Raw genomic sequence first — 17,893 nt, 5'->3', positions numbered from 1 at the left:
AAATTGTAAAACTGCATTGTTCCAATAGTTTATGTCCACTTGTTTTTACCTCCTACAAAAGGCTCAAAGCCTTCAAAACATTAACATCTGACGTTCTATCTGTGGTTGAAATGTGTAATTCTGAAGTACAGTAATAATTTTAAGGCATTCCTTTTGTAACTATTATTATTTGCATTTTGAAAATGTTCTGAATTTAAAGTTATTTATTTAGTTGGTTTATTACTAACATTAAGAACCTTTTATTCTTGCAGATTTCTGGCTCCATTTGTGGAGGCTGTGTTATGTTATGAGCAGTAGGTTCAGTATCTGGCCGGACACTTTATTTTGATACCATCCATCCATCCATTTTCTTCCGCTTATTCGGGGCCGGGTCACGGGGGGAGCAGCTTAAGCAGAGATGCCCAGACTTCCCTCTCCCTAGACACCTCCTCCAGCTCTTCCGGGGGGACACCGAGGCGTTCCCAGGCCAGCCGAGAGACATAGTCCCTCCAACGTGTCCTGGGTCTTCCCCGGGGCCTCCTCCCGGTGGGACAGGACCGGAAAACCTCCCCTACGAGGCGTCCCGGGGGCATCCGAAACAGATGCCCAAGCCACCTCAACTGGCCCCTCTCGATGCAGAGGAGCAGCGGCTCTACTCCGAGCTCCTCCCGGGTGACTGAGCTCCTCACCCTATCTCTAAGGGTGCGCCCAGCCACTCTACGGAGGAAACTCATTTCGGCCGCTTGTATCCGCGTAACCTTAGACACTAAAGGATATACAGAAGTTTGGCTTTTTAATTTATTTTAATAAAATATTAACTTTTACTACACGAAGTTAGACAATATTAGAATAAAATAACCCTCCTAGTAAAAGGTCCTTCAGAAATGGATCCAGACCTGAGTCCCAAAGTCCTAAAATCAGCATTGTTATTGATGTTATGATTTTATTTATTTAGTTGGTTTATTACTAACATTAAGAACCTATAATTCTTGTAGATTTCTGGCTCCGTTTGTGGAGGCTGTGTTATGTTATGAGTAGTAGGTTCAGTATCTGACTGGACACTTTATTTTTAAACCTGGGCACTGAAATTCTAAATGAACTGACTTAGTTAAACAACAAACCACAATATTTTACTGTAGTGTGGAGCTAAAATACATCAAAGTATTGTATGTAAAGTATTTTAACTAGGAATTATTAATAGGATACGATTTACTTTAGAAATCCTCAAATCTGGTTAATGCACTGAGATCCTCATGAATTCACTGTCTAATTGAGCAGAGATGAGTAGAGCTGGTAGTTCTTAAGCTCAGGGAGACCCATTAGATTTAGATCTAGACAGTTTGAATCTGTTTCGTTTTACTCCAGATAAAGAAAATCATTGATATTTGTAACATTTTCATGCACATATCTTCATTAATACCTTCAGCTCGACAACCACTGAAATAACAGATAAAGAAAATGAACTCAGTAACTGTTCAGTGTGTTCAGCAACTTACCGCACAAGTTGTCTCTGATCAGGAAGGGAGAGGTCTGTGCTTCAGTTTCCTTTCTAGTTTCTTTATAAGCTCACGCACTTGTGTGGGCGTGACTTCACCCATAGTACATAAAGTTTAAATTATAACTGAATAAATCATATAACTTAGGAAATGATAAAGAAAAACTCAGTAAATTGTTTGATTTGATGATCAAGGTCCACAAGCATGCCACCCTAATATATAAACAGCTAAATAGTTTAATCATATTTTGAGGTGAAACTTATTCTTGGAAACCCCCACCCTTTAAACCTGAAGTGAAAGTCAAATTACTGCAGTGTTTTTACTGCCATAAATTCTGCAGTTCGTTTTTTTTTCTGGGAAATCATCTTGGTTCCTCCTCTGCTCTGCCTTCTCTTTCTATCTCTAAGTCTGAGTCTACAGTCCTGCTTCACATGAACCTGCATCTTTCTATCTTTGTGTGTAAGTAGCCTACACCGATTCTCTTTTTATTGATGTTGGACCAGTTCTGCTGTGTGTTTGTGCCGTAACCTTAGACACTAAAGGATATACAGAAGTTTGGCTTTTTAATTTATTTTAATAAAATATTAACTTTTACTACACGAAGTTAGACAATATTAGAATAAAATAACCCTCCTAGTAAAAGGTCCTTCAGAAATGGATCCAGACCTGAGTCCCAAAGTCCTAAAATCAGCATTGTTATTGATATTAGGATTTTATTTATTTAGTTGGTTTATTACTAACATTAAGAACCTATAATTCTTGTAGATTTCTGGCTCTGTTTGTGGAGGCTGTGTTATGTTATGAGTAGTAGGTTCAGTATCTGACTGGACACTTTATTTTTAAACCTGGGCACTGAATTTCTAAATGAACTGACTTAATTAAACAACAAACCACAATATTTTACTGTAGTGTGGAGCTAAAATACATCAAAGTATTGTATGTAAAGTATTTTAACTAGAAATTATCTATAAGATACTATTTACTTTATAAATCCTCAAACCTGGTTATTGCACTGAGATCCTCATAAATCCACTGTGCAATTGAGCAGAGATGAGTAGAGCTGGTAGTTCTAAAGATCAGGGAGAACCATTAGATTTAGATTTAGACAGTTTGAATCTGTTTCTTTTTACTCCAGATAAAGAAAATCATTGATATTTGTAACATTTTCATGCACATATCTTCATTAATACCTTCAGCTCGACAACCACTGAAATAACAAATAAAGAAAATAAACTAAGTAACTGTTCAGTGTGTTCAGCAACTTACTGCACAAGTTGTCCCTGATCAGGAAGGGAGAGGTCTGTGCTTCAGTTTCCTCCTTAGTTTCTTTATAAGCTCACGCACTTGTGTGGGGGTGACTTCACCCATAGTACATAAAGTTTAAATTATTACTGAATAAATCCTATTACTTAGAAAATGATAAAGAAAAACTCAGTAAACTGTTTGATTTGATGACAGTCGAACAAGCATGCCACCCTAATATATATACAGCTACATAATTTAATCATATTTTGAGGAGCGAGCGGCCTCAGTGCAACTTCAGAGCATCAGAGTCTTCAGTCCTTCATTAAACAGTGTCTGTATCAATTCTAGTAGAATTCTTCAAGGACCCGATTAAAATACAAGAAAACCAGTAAATCAGAAAAAGATACTGGATTCCTTACTTTTCTCTTTAACTCTCCTTCGAACAACTTAATTCACGTTGGAATATGGCGTCACTGATGATTTTTTCCCCATTTTTCGTGACTTTTCCAACACTTTATGTACTGATGTGGAATAACAATGGACGGGACCAGGAGCGGACGCATTGTTTACACCAGGGATCAGCTGATCGCGCTCTCCCAACACTCACCGGGAGAAAGGCCTCTGATCCCCGTGGAGCTAAGGAGAAGGCGCCGGGGATGCAGAGCTGGACTAAAAAAGAAAGAGGGGAAGAGAAGGTTTAAACCTTCTCTACCTTCTGTGGTCACTGAAATGTGAGGTCCCTGGTGAATAAGATGGACGAGCTCGGTGCCAGCGGGAATATCGTGAGTGCAGCATCATGTGTTTTACTGAGACCTGGTTCAGGAACAGATTCCAGACTCCAACTGCACCATCAGCGGCTTCAGGACTGTGCGGGCGGACAGAGACTGTAGGAGTAGTGGTAAGAGGAGAGGAGGTGGTGTAACCCCGGACATGTTACTGTAAAGGAGCGTCTCTGTAGCCCGGACATTGAACTGTTAGCTGTAAGTCTACGTCCATATTATCTACCGAGGGAGTTCAGCTGTGTTATTGTCATTACGACTTACATTCCCCCGTCAGCCGCTCCTGACGTAGCGTGTGACGTCATCAACTCAGTCACCGCTAACCTACAGAACCAGCATCCAAACTCCTTCATAATAATAACAGGAGACTTCAACCACACGTCTCTGGACACAACTCTTCCCACTTTTTATCAGTTTGTCAACTGCTCCACCAGAGACAATAAGACCTTAGACTTACTGTATGCAAACATAGTTAAAGTGTGTGTAACATAGTTAAAGTGTGTGTAACATAGTTAAATAGTGTGTGTAACATAGTTAAAGTGTGTGTAACATAGTTAAAGTGTGTGTAACATAGTTAAAGTGTGTGTAACATAGTTAAAGTGTATGTAACATAGTTAAATAGTGTGTGTAACATAGTTAAAGTGTGTGTAACATAGTTAAATAGTGTATGTAACATAGTTAAAGTGTGTGTAACATAGTTAAATGTGTTGTTTGTTGTTACATAGTTAAAGTGTGTGTTTTGTAAACTAGTTAAAAGTGTGTGTAACATAGTTACTAGTGTGTGTATTGTACTGTAACATAGTTAAATCGTGTGTGTACATGTAAGTGTGTAACCTAGTTCAAGTGCTGTGTAACATTTAAATGGTGTGTGGTACCCAGTTACAGTGTGTGTAACATAGTTAAAGTGTGTGTAAACATATAATAGTGTGTAACATAGTTAAAGTGTATGTAACATAGTTAAATAGTGTGTGTAACATAGTTAAATAGTGTGTGTAACATAGTTAAATAGTGTGTGTAACATAGTTAAAGTGTGTGTAACATAGTTAAAGTGTATATGTAACATAGTTAAAGTGTATGTAACATAGTTAAATAGTGTGTGTAACATAGTTAAATAGTGTGTGTTTTTGTAACTAGTTAAAAGTGTGTGTAACTAGTGTAATTGTGTATGTAACATAGTTAAAGTGTATGGTAACATAGTAATAGTGTGTTTTGTGTAACATAGTTTTTAAATCGTGTGTGTGTAACATAGTTAAAGTGTGTATAACATAGTTAAAGTGTGTGTAACCCTAGTACATAGTGTGTTGTAAACGTAAGTTAAAGTGTTTTATGTAACATAGTTAGTTATTAAGCATGTAAATGTTAACATAGTTAAAGTGTGTGTAACATAGTTAAATAGTGTGTGTAACATAGTTAAAATCGTGTGTTGTACTAGTTTTTAAGGTTGTGTTAACATAGTTAAAGTGTGTGTACCATAGTTAAGTGTGTGAACATAGTTAAATGTTGTGTTGAATAACATAGTTAAAGTGTTGTGTAACATAGTTAAAGGTGGTATAGGTGTTTGTGTACAGTTACATAGTTAAAGTGTCTGTAACATAGTTAAAGTGTGTGTAACATAGTTAAAGTGTCGGTAACATATGTAAAAGTATGTAAAAGTTGTGTGGCTAACTAGTTAAGTGTGTGTAAACATATGTTAAAGTGTTGTAACCTATTAAAGTGATGTAACTGTAACGTGGTTTGCTACTAGTTTAAAGTGTGTGTAACATAGTTAAAGTGTATATGTAACATAGTTAAAGTGTGTGTAACATAGTTTAAAGTAGGTTTGTTGCTGTAAACATATGTTAAAGTGTATGTAACATAGTTAAAGTGTATATGTAACATAGTTAAAGTGTATATGTAACATAGTTAAAGTGTATATGTAACATAGTGTATAGTAACAAGTTAAGTGTGTGTAACATCGTTAAAGTGTGTGTAAAATAGTTAAAGTGTAGTGTACACATAGTTAAAAGGTGTGTAAACATAGTTAAGTGTGTGTAACATAGGTTTAAGTGTATATGTAACATAGTTAAAGTGTGTGTAACATAGTTTGAAAGTGTAGTGTGTGTAACATCGTTATAAGTGTGTGTAAACAAATAGTTAAATGATGTAATCGTTAATGTATGTAACATAGTTAAAGTGGTAATGTAAACAAGATTAAAGTGATGTTTAACATAGTAAAGTGGTGCTGTAACATAGTTAAAGGTATGGTAACAAGTTAAAGGATGTGTCATGTAACAGTTAAGTTGTTTAAGAGAAGGTATGAACCGTCGTGTAAATGTGGGAGTTTTAACATAGTTATTTAAAGATGGAATGTAACATAGTTAAAGTGTGTGTAACATAGTTAAAGTGTGTGTAACAGTTAAAGTGTGTGTAACAAAGTAAAGTTGTGTTCTGTTAACATATGTAAGTGTAACATAGTTTAAAGTGTACTGTAACCATCGAGTTAAATAGTGTGTTGTGTTAACCATAGTTATTAAAAGTGTGTGTAACATATTAAAGTGATGTACATAGTTAAAGTTGTATAACATAGTTTAAAATAGGTGTGAATAGTTAAGTGTGTGTAACTAGTTAAATAGTGATGTGTAACAAATGTAAATGGTATACACATATAGTGTGTGTAATCAAACAATAGTTTAAAAGAAAAGTGTATTAATATTAACCATGTGTGTAACTCGTTCGTGTGTGAAACATAGTTAAAGTGTATGTAACATAGTTAAAGTGTGTGTAACATAGTTAAAGTGTGTGTACAAGTGTTAAAGTTATGTAACACTAGTTAATTGAAAAACGGTGTTGTGCTAACAATATGTAACAATAAGTTAAAGGGTCAAAGAAATGTTTTTAAATAGTAAAGTGTTATGTAAAACCTAGTTAAGTGTGTGTAAACATAGTTAAAGTTGTGGTGTAACATAGTAAAGTGTATTGTAACATATTTAAAGTTGTTATGTAACATAGTTAAAGTGTGTGTACAACATATTTAAAGTGTGTGTAACATAGTTAAAATGTGTATGTAACAGTGAGTTAACAAGTTAGTGTAAGTTAAAGGGGTTGTAACATAGGTTTTAAAGTGTAATGTAGCATAGTTGTGATGTAACCTAGTTAGTGTATGTAACATAGTGTTAAATAGTGTTGTCCATAGTTAACTAATGTGTGATGTGTAACATAGTTAAAGTGTATATTGTAAACATAGTAAAGTGTTATATGTACATTCGTTAAAGTGTAGTAACATAGTAACTAGTGTGTGTAACATAGTTAAATAGTGTTGTGTACATAGTTAAAATCGTGTGTGTAACATAGTTTAAGTGTGTTATAACATAGTTAAAAGTTGTATATGTAACATAGTTTTAAAAGTGTATGTAAAACATAGTTTAAAGTGTGTGTAACATAGTTAAAAGTGTGTGTAACATAGTTAAAGTGTGTGTAACATAGTTAAAGTGTATGTAACATAGTTAAAGTGTTCTGTGTATTTAACCCTGTTAAAGTTGTGTGCTAACATAGTTAAAGTGTGTGTAACATAGTTAAAGTGTGTGCTGTAACATTTAAAGTGTATATGTAATATAGTTAAAGTGTGTGTAACATAGTTAAAGTGTGTGTAACATAGTTAAAGTGTATGTAACATAGTTTTTTTTTTAAAGTGTAGTAACATAGTAAAGTGTGTGTAACATAGTTTTTTAAATAGTGTATGTAACATAGTTTTAAAGTGTGTGTAACATAGTTAAAGTGTGTGTAACATAGTTAAAGTGTGTGTTGTACATAGTTTTAATTTTCAAGTGTGTGTACACATAGTTTAACGTGTGTGTACATAGTTAAAGTGTATATGTAACATAGTTAAAGTGTGTGTTAACCTAGCTTCAAGTGGTGTAACATAGTTAAATAGTGTATGTAACATAGTTAAAGTGTATGTAACATAGTTAAATAGTGTGTGTAACATAGTTAAATAGTGTATGTAACATAGTTATTAAGTGCGTGTATTCACATAGTTTACATAGTGGTGTAACCTAGTTTTAAATGTGTGTTGTAACATAGTTACCTAGTGTTGTTGTGTTTGTGTGTAACATAGTTAAAGTGTGTGTAACATAGTTAAAGTGTATGTAACATAGTTAAAGTATATGTAACATAGTTAAAGTGTGTGTAACATAGTTAAAGTGTGGTAAACATAGTTTCAAGTGTATATGTATATGTAACATAGTTACAGTGTGGTAACATTAGTTAAAGTGTGTGTAAAACATAGTTAAATAGTGTATGTAACATAGTTAAAGTTGGTGTGTGTAACATAGTTAAAGTGTGTGTAACATAGTTAAATAGTGTATGTAACCATAGTTTTAAAGTCGTTGTTGTAACATAGTTAATAGTGTGTTTGTAACATAGTTAACAGTGTTGTGTAACATAGTTAAAAAGTGTGTGTAACATAGGTAAATAGTGTATGTAACATAGTTTTAAAGTGTGTGTTGTTTGTAACAGAGTTAAAGTGTGTGTAAAGTTAATTTAAAGGGTACTGTAACATAGTTAACGTGTGTTGTAACATATTTTAACAAGTGTGTGTAACAATAGTTAACGTGTGTGTTGTTGTACATCAGTTAAAAAGTGTTATGTACATAGTTAATGTGTTGTGTACACATAGTTAACCAGTGTAGTGTAACATAGTTTAAAGTGTGTAACATAGTTAAAGTGTGTGTGTAACATAGTTTAAAGGTGCTGTAAACATAGTTAGAGTGTGTGTAACATAGTTAAATAGTGTATGTAACATTAGTTAAATAGTGTGTGTTTGTGTTGTGTAACATAGTTAAAGTGTGTGTCATCATAAGGGGTGTATTAATAGTGTGTGTAACCTAGTTAACGTGTGTTGCTAACATAGTTAAAGTGTATGTAACATATTAAGTGTACTAACATAGTTAAATCGTGTGTGTCACATGTTAAACCGTTAGTGTGTCGAACTATTAAGTGTGTTTCAATAGTTAAGTTGTGTACCACAAGTTAAGTGTAATAAGTCGAATGTGTGTAACATAGTTTAAAAGTGTGTTAGTAACATAGTTTAAACGTGTTGTAACATAGTTACGTATAGTGGTTTCAACTTAGTAATAGTGTGTGTAACATAGTTAAAGTGTGTGTAACATAGTTAAATAGTGTGTGTAACATAGTTAAAGTGTATGTAACATAGTTAAATAGTGTGTGTAACATAGTTAAATAGTGTGTGTAACATAGTTAAAGTGTGTTGTAACATAGTTAAAGGTGTTGTGTACACATATAAGGTGTGTTAAATAAGTGTTAGTTGTGTAACATCGTTAAAGTGTATTGTACCTAGTTAAAGTTTTGTACATAGTTAATGCGTGTTTGTTTGTCCATAGGTTTAACATGTCGTTTTTAACTTGGTTTATTAATCCTGTTAAAGTGTTGTAACATAGTTAAAGATGTTGTTTAACCATAGTTTTTAAGTGCTGTTGTACTACATAGTTAAAGTGTTGTGTAAACATAGTTCAAGTGTTGAACATAGTAAAGTGTTGTGTAAAAGCACAGTTAGTTCACCTAGTTTAAAGTGTATGTAACACTAGTTAACTTGTATGTAACATAGTTTAAGTGTGTGTAACACTAGTTAAAGTGTACATAGTAACGTTAGTAACATTTAAGTGTGTTTCACATAGTTTAATGGTGTATGTAACATATTTTTACACGTGGTATGTAACATAGTTAAGGTTGTGTAAACATGTTAACTGTTTCGTTGATGTTTTTTGTTTTAATTGTTGTATATGGTTGTAAACATAGATGTTGTCCCTCCAGTGTTTTTCCCTGTGTTTGGTCATAAACTGTAGTTAGTTGTGTTGTTGTAACTTGTTTGTTACGGTGTTTATGTTTGACAAGTGTTGTAACATAGTTTTAAATCAAGTTTTTTAACAAGTTATGGTTTCTTTACATATTAAAAGTTGTTGTGTTTTGTTGTGTATGTCTTGTACAGTTGTGTTTTGTAATGTGGTGTGTTGTTTGTTGTCAACATAGTTATGTATGTAAAGTGTATGTTTATACTATGTAACATATGTTTTTAAATTTGTTTAACTGTTAAGTTGTATGTAACATAGTTTAAGTTTTTACATTAAGTTTAAGTGTGTGTAAGTTTATAGTTTTCACATTTGTGTCATTTGGTAATGTTTAGTGTATTGTAAAGTGTTGTTTACGTTTTGTTGTTTTGTTGTACTTGTTTGTGTTGTAACTCCATAGTTAAAGTGTATGTGTTTGAATGTTATGTAGTAGTTAAATGTCATGTAATAGGTTAAATTTGTATATTGTAAATAGATTAGTATTAAAGTGTGTATGTAATCTAGTTAAAGTTGTTTCTATGTAAAACTAGTTAAAGTGTGTGTTGTAACATAGTTTATGTGTTAAGCATGTTTTGTTAAGTGTTGTAACAAATAGTTTAAAGTTGTATGTACATAGTTAAAGTTAGGTGTGTGTAACATAGTTGAAATGTGTATGTAACCTAGTTAAAGGTTGTTTCTGTGTAACATAGTTACAGTGTGTGTTAATCGTTAGTAACCGTAAAGTGTGTGGTAACATAGTTAAAGTTGTGTGTGTAAACATAGTTAAGTGTATGTAACTATAGTTAAAGTGTAGCTAACATAGTTTAATGTAGTGTGTAACATAGTTAAAGTGTGTGTATGTGTAAAACATAGTTAACATTGTGTTTTTTAAGATGAGTTAACATAGTGATGTAAATTTATTAAGGTATGTAACATAGTAAAGTGTTTGAAACATAGTTATAACGTGTGCCTGTAACATAGTTAAAGTGTGTGTCAACAATAGTTATCTGTAGTTGTGTACATAGTAAGTACTGTAACATAGTTTTAAAGTGTTGTGTAAAACTAGTTTAACATGTGTTAACATAGTTAATAGTGTGTGTGTAACTAGTTTAAAAGTGTGTGTACATAAAAGTGTATGTAAACATAGTTAAAGTGTAGTGTACATCTATAGTGTGTAAATAGTTAAGTGTGTATTTAACATAGTTAATATGTGTGTTGTAACATAGTTAAAGTGTATGTAACATAGTTAAAGTGTATGTAACACTCGTATAGCCGTGTTTGTAACATAGGTTAACAGTGATGTAACTAGTTAACAGTTTGTGTAACATAGTTAAGGTGTTATAACAGTTAAGTGTGTACGTTAAGTGTTGTAAACATAGTTAAAGGGTGTACAGTTCAGTTCTGTAACATAGTTAAAGTGTATGTAACATAGTTAAAGTATGTGTTGTTGTTGTAACATAGTTAAATAGTGTGTGTAACATAGTTAAAGTGTGTGTAACATAGTTAAAGTGTGTTGTGTAGACATAGTTATAAAGTGATGTTGAACATCAGTTAAAGTGTCTGTTAAACATAGTTAACTGTGTGTTTGTAACATAGTTTTAACGTGTCCTATGTGTTGTAACATAGTTATTAAACGTGTGTGTATTACATAGTGTTAATCTAGTGTAAGTGTAAACATAGTTTAAAAGTTGTTGTTGTACACATAGTAAAGTGTGTGTTTCTAGTTAAAGTGATTACATAGTTAAATGTGTATGTGTTACATAGTTAAAGTGTGTGTAACATAGTTACAGTGTGTGTAACATAGTTAAAGTTTATGTAAATAGTAAGTATTTAACAGTTAATGTTGTCACATAGTTAAATCATGTTTAACACGTTAAGTAGTTTGTTACCATAGTTAAATAGTGTTGTCACACATAGTTTTAAGCTGTTTTCGAGTTGTATTGTAACATAGTTAAAGGGTTGTCAACATAGTTAATTAAATGGTAAACATAGTTTAAAGTGTTGTATACATGTTAAAAGGTGGTGATGTAACTCGTTACAGTGTGTGTGTGGTATGACATATTTAAAGTGTATTTTAACATAGTAAAGGTGTTTTATTGTAACATAGTTAAATGTGTGTTGTACCTAGTTAGGCTGTGTAACTAAGTTTAAAGTGTGGTACACATAGTTCACAGTGTATGTACATAGTTTAACGTGTTGTAAACATAGTTAAGGTGTGGTTGATATGTAACATGTTAATCTTGGTATTGTAAACATAGTTAAAGTGTATGGTAACATGTTTAAAGTCGTGTTTTGTATCAATAGGTATTAATAGTAAGTGTAGTGTAACATAGTTAAAGTGTGTGTATAACATACGTTAATAGTGTGTTGTAACATAGTCTAAAGTGTGTTGTAACATAGTTAAAGTGTGGTTTGTAAAACATAGTAAGTGTATTTAATAGTTAAAGTGTTGTGTACCATATAACGTGTGATAGTTAAATAGGTTGTAATAATAGTAGTGTTCATAGTTAAAGTTGTTATGGTAAACCTAGTTAATTTTAATAGTGTGTGTAACATAGTTAAAGTGTGTGTAACATAGTTAAAATCGTGTGTAGTAACATACGTTTTAAGTAGTTGTACAGTATACGTTGTGTAACATAGTTTAAAGTGTGTGTAACTGTTAAATGCATGACTGTAGTGTTACCAAGTAAAGTGTTCGTAACATAGTTAAAGTGTGTGTTTGTAACAAGTAAAGTGTAAGCATAGTAGTGTGTGGTAAACATAGTTAAATGGGTGTTGTAAATCTTTACATAGTTAAAAGTGTGTTTAACCATCAGTAAAGTGTGTTGTAACATAGTTAAATAGGTTGTTATGGAACATAGTTTAACGTTGTGTTTGTTAACATAGTTAAAGTGTAATGTTGTTTGTGTACACCTAGTTTAAAGTGTGTGTGTAACATAGTTAAAGTGTGTGTTAGACATAGTTAACATAAGTGATATGTTGTAAACATAGTTAAAGTGTGGTAAACATCGTTAAAGGTGTGACTGTAACTAGTATTAATTCGAACATAGTAAGTTGTAACATAGTTTAATAGTGTGTATTAGTTATGTATTAAAGTGTGTGTACACTAGTTTAAAGATTGTAACTCGTTTATGTTGTAACTAGTTAAAGTGTGTGTTGTAAACAGTTAATGTAAAATTAAAGTGTGTAGGAACATCGTTATGTATGTTAATGTGTGAATGTTACGTTTGTAACATAGTTAAATGTTTGTGTATATTAAACGTTTAACATTAGTTAAATAGTGATGATGTAACCTAGTTAAATGGTGTTGTACAATAGTTAAAGTGTAGTTGTAACATAGTTAATTAAAGTTGTATGCTAACATAGTTATACGTGTGTGTAAACTAGTTATTAATAGTGTTGTGTTTTAACATAGTTTAAGGTCGTGTTGAACATAGTTAAAGGTGGTAACATGTTATTACAGTGTGTTCACAAGTAGTTGTGTGACCATGTTTAAATAGTGTAGTGTGACATAGTTAAAAGTGGGTTGTGTAACATAGTTAAGTGTGTTGTTAACATAGTTACTCAAGTGTTGTGTAACATAGTTAAAGTGTGTGTTGTAACATAGTTAACGGTATGCCATGTTAGTGTGTAACCATAGTTAATACTGTGTATGTAAACATAGTTAACAGTTTGTCATAGTAACGTTTTGAAATTTATGGTTAAAAGATGTGTTTGTACCATAGTTAAGTGTTGTGTGTGTAACAAGTTAAAGTGTGTTAAGATGTAACATTGTTTAGCTGTAAATGTAAGGTAGTTGTAACTAGTTACATGTTGTCAATATAAGTAACAGTCTAAGTGCGTGTTTTGTAATAGTAAGTATGTAACATTCGTTTAAAAGTGTGATTGTACATAGTTAAAAGGTGTTTTGTTGTAACATAGTTTTAAAGTTGTGTGTAACACATAGTTTAAAGTGTATGAACACATAGTTTAAACGTGTGTGTAACATATGAAGTGTTGTAACATCGTTAACGTGTAGGTGTAAACATAGTTAAAGGTGTATGTAACATAGTTGACGTGTATAGTAACATAGTTAAGTGTGTTGTAACATAGTTAAAGTGTGTGTCACCTGTTAACTTTCACTATTTTAAAAGTGTAATTTAACATAGTTTAAAGTGTGTGTACCATAGTTATTTAAAGTGTATGTACTAGTTAAGCTGTGTAACACGTTTGTAAATGTTGTAAACTAGTGTAAATGTGGCTAAAATAGTTAAATGTGGAAAAGTAATTGGTTGTTAACATAGTAACAGTGTATGTTGTCAAACCTAGTTTCAGTTATGTGTTGTTGTAACATAGTTAAAGTGTGTGTAACATAGTTAAAGTGGTATGTAACCATATTTACAAGTGTGTTTTTGTAACATAGTTAAAGTGATTTTAACATAGTTAAAGTGTTGTTACCACATGTTAAAGTGGTGTCATAGTACTTTTCTGTCAACATAGTTTAAAGTGTATGTACATAGTTCAGTGTATGTACCATAGTTAACGTGTATTGGTGTACCTAGTTTAAAGTGTATGTACATGTTATTGTAACATAGTTACAGTGTAGTGTAACAAGTTTAAATAGTGTAGTTGTTAACATGTAAGTGTAACTAGTAAATGATATGTCACATAGCATAAATCTATGTACTATTTAAAGTGTTATGTACAACCTAGTAGTGGAATAGTTAACTTGTGTGTGTGTAACATAGTTAAAAGTGGTGTCCAAGAACATATTTGGTAAACATAGTTAATAGTGTTGTCCTATTAAACAACATAGTTAAAGGTGTACCTTTTTGTGTTGTTGTAATGTTCTGTGTGGTACATATTAAGTTGTTTAACAAGTTAATGTATATATAGTTTAAAAGTGTATGTAACATAGTTAATAGTGGTAATGTTAACATAGTTTTGTTCACAATAGTTGTTGTCGTAACATAGTTTTTAAATAGTGTATGTCAACATAGTTAAAGGTGTACTGTAACATAGTATTAAAGTGTATGAACATAGTTAAGGTGTTTGTTTTGTTGTAAACATGTTTAAAGTGTGTTGAACATAGTTAACAGTCGTGTGTTAGTTACATGTGTAAACATAGTTAAAGTGTATTACTAGTTAACATGTATGTTTAACAGTAAGTGTGTTGTAACACCTAGTAACGTGTGTTTGTAAACATCAGTTAAAGTGTTGTGTTGTAACTAGTTTAAAGTGTATGTAACAGTTAATAGTGTTGTGTAACATAGTTAGGTGAACATAGTAGTGGGTGTACATAGTTTAAAGTGTGTTAACCATAGTAAATAGTGTGTGTACATCGTAACATAGTATGTAAACTAGTTAGTGTTTTTGTAACAGTCAGTGTATAACTAGTCGGTCGTAAAAGTACACACTACGTTAAAGTGTATTGTAACATAGTAAATTGGTTGTACTGTAAATGTTGTTATTAATAGTTTAGTGATGTACACATATGTAATTGTGTGTGTACAACATAGTAAAGCGTAGTGTGTGTAACATAGGTTAAACGTTTGTGTACACTAGTTTTAAAAGTGTGGTTTTAACATAGTTAAAGTGTATGTACTGTTAAAGTTGTTAACATAGTTTAAAGGTGTATGTAAACATCAGTTAAAGTGTTGTAACATAGTTAATAGTGTTGTCACCATAGTTAAAAGGTGTGTGTAAACATAAACGAGTGTGTACAAGTTTAAAGTTTGTGTTAGTACATAGTTAAAGTGTGTGTTGTCAACAAGTTAAATATGTGTTGTTAAAACTAGTTTAAAGGTATGTAACATAGTTACAGTGTGTGCTATCGTTTTTTAACAGTTGTTACGTTTGTTGCAACATAGTTACATGTGTGTAAACATTAGTTCACACGGATATGTAATAGTTATAAAGTGTGGTAAAAGTTAAGTGGATGTAACATTTAATGTATTACATGTTACGTGTGTGTATGGTATACATAGTTTAACGTGTTTTGTACATAGTTAAAGTGTGTTGTTAGTTTTTGGTGTAACATAGTTAAAGTGATGTCATGTAAGGCTTTGTTTTATGTACAGTGTGTGTAATATAGTTTGAATAAGTAAGTGTTAGTAACATGTAAAGTGTATCACAATTAAAGGTGTTTTCACAAAGGTTAGTGTTGTAACATAGTGTTAAACGTGTATGTAACATAGTTAACTGTGTATGTAACCTAGTTAACGAGTTGTTGTCCATAGTTATAAGTGTAGTGTTTGAACCTAGTTAGAAGTGTGTGTAACATAGTTAAATAGTGTTGGTAAACTAGTTTATAGTGTTGTAAACATAGTTAAGTGTATAAGATAAGATTATTCTTTATTGATCCACATTGGGGAAATTCCATTGCTACAGCAGGTCAGTGCATGCAAAAAGAACACGTAATGTGGCCAAAAATACTGAGTCGAGTGTGTGCAAAAAAAAAAATACAAAGTAATAAACATTTCGAGAATCTACACCTATATACACATTACGACTCTCAACATATATAATTATGTATCGTAATAAAACATATAATAACATACACGTAAAAAACAATTACAGTCAGATGGGCCTATGGGACCGGTTTTGTTACAGTATATTAACACTGTGGCATTGTACAGCTAACAGCTGTGGGATATATGACCCATGACCTGCGGGAAAATCCGCTCCTTCATACATGGAGGGTGCTGTTGTTAAACAGTCATGCAACTGAAAGGACGATCAGTGCCTCCACTGTCCGATTTGTACGTAGTGGGTGTGAGGGTTTGTCAATGCTGGTATGTTAGCTTGGCCAACAACTCCTTTCACCACTTCCTCACAGAGTCCAGTGGACCGCCCAGGAAAGAAATCGGACTCCTGAATCAGCTTGTTGAGGCCTCCTTTCTGTACCGGTCTGTGCTGCCTGCTCCAAAGCAGGACAAACGGCGTAGTGGATAGAAGAGGTCCCACAGAGTCATACAATGTACTTAAGAGAGGGGAATGCAAACTCAAAAGGAACTCAGTCTCCTCAGAATGGGAGGAGAATTTGGCAATTGCGATGGGAAAGGTGGGGAAGAGGCGGGGGGAGGAAGAGGCACTAATGGAGAGGTGGGTAGTGTGTGGGGAGGAAAAACCCACAAGGGTACAGGTAACAACGTCCGGAGAAGAAAGAAAGCAAAAAAAACGCGAGGAGAACACAAGGGTTTGGGGGCGCGGCGGTGTTGTTGGCGCTTGGTTCGGGGAGAAGAAAGGTTAAGGAAAGAAAAAGAGAAGGGGTCATGGATAGTGGTTTCATGGGGAACTCATCGCCACACAATAAGGTCGTGTTAGGCAGAGATTAATCTAAATATGGCAAATCACCATTCAATCTTGTCGATTCTTTACCTTACTTAAATTCGATCTCTTCATTTGTCGTCAAAGTGGGTAAGCAATAGAGTACCCGCCGGACTCAAAATTAATTCTTTTTGTTACTAAACCACAATGAATTAATTAATAAAGTGCGCCTCTAAATGTTTCAGTGACGGATAATCCGATCGCCATATTAGGAGGCGCATATTTTTCTCCCCCCCCCCGCCCTCGTCTTTCTCCTGTTGCGGGTCCAATAGTACAGTGCAACGGGGGTGCAATTTGGAAGCGGAACGTAACGCAGTCGTTGTGGGTTGTGAAACCGGCGGGATAGCTTTCAGGGTACACTATGGTGAGTATGAAAATTGAAACCCTCCGTGATCGCGCACTTTTAGAAAAGGGAGCGGACAAAAAACAATAAGATGGTAACCAAAAGGGGGTGGTTAGAACTAATAAGAAGGGGGAATGTGGGGGAGGGAGTAGGTGGTAAATCGCCCGAAGAACATGGAGAAGGACAAAAGAATGAACAGGTCTTATGATTCAGATTATCAAGCATGAGAGGACGGATTCCCAGGATGGTGTTGACGGCGATGGAGAAGTCAAAGAACATGAAAATCACGCTTTTTCCAGCATTCTCCAGGTGAGTTAAGCCGCACGTGTTGCAGCAGGTAGATGACAGCGTAATACACCCAGATGTATGGAGAATGAGGCAAAATGCAGCGGGGGTGACATCGACGGTTGCTGACCACGGAAAAAGAGTTAAAAGTGTTGGTTACATAGCTTATTAACGGGTGGGAAAATAGGGGAAATGAGTAGGTAAAAATAGTAAAGGTGTTGTGGTAATAGTGAAAGTGTATGTAACATAGCTCAACGTGTTGTTGTAAACATAGTTAAAGTGGGTGTAACCATAGTTACAGGGGATGTAAATAGTAAATAGTGTTGTTGTTTAAACTAAGTTAAAGCGGGCTGTAACATAGTTTAAAGTCTATGTTTAACTTAGTTAACAGGCGTGTGTAACCTAGTTAAAGTGTGGTAAACATAGCTTACATGTTTGTTAACATAGTTAAAGTGTCTTTAACATAGTAAATTTTGTTGTGTCAAACCATAGCAAATTTTGTTTTACCATATATAATTGTTGTGTAAACATAGTCAATTGTTGTAACATAGTCCGGTGGAACCATTTCACGTTATCACCTATGTTAAAGTGTTCTTCACATAGTTATAATCGTGTTACACCCTTATTCAAAGTGTT

The 17,893-nt window shown here is 33.2% G+C and overlaps 1 protein-coding gene across 3 annotated transcripts in view; it reads right to left on the bottom strand.

Moving 5' to 3' along the window:
• Positions 1-17,893, bottom strand: part of LOC113171686 — a 76,329-nt gene that overhangs the window by 7,515 nt on the left and 50,921 nt on the right. Inside the window, exon 1 of one of the 3 annotated variants that reach the window (XM_026374251.1) lies at positions 1,476-1,525. The exons of the other annotated variants lie outside the window; for them this stretch is intronic. The gene's annotated coding sequence lies outside the window, so the exon portion shown is untranslated. Of the gene's footprint in view, positions 1-1,475; positions 1,526-17,893 lie in introns of those variants that run through there. 3 annotated transcript variants of the gene reach the window in all.

Source organism: Anabas testudineus, chromosome 17 (assembly GCF_900324465.2).
Source record: "Anabas testudineus chromosome 17, fAnaTes1.2, whole genome shotgun sequence".
NCBI classification, from domain to species: Eukaryota; Metazoa; Chordata; class Actinopteri; order Anabantiformes; family Anabantidae; genus Anabas; species Anabas testudineus.
This window is presented reverse-complemented; position numbering and strand designations above follow the sequence as displayed.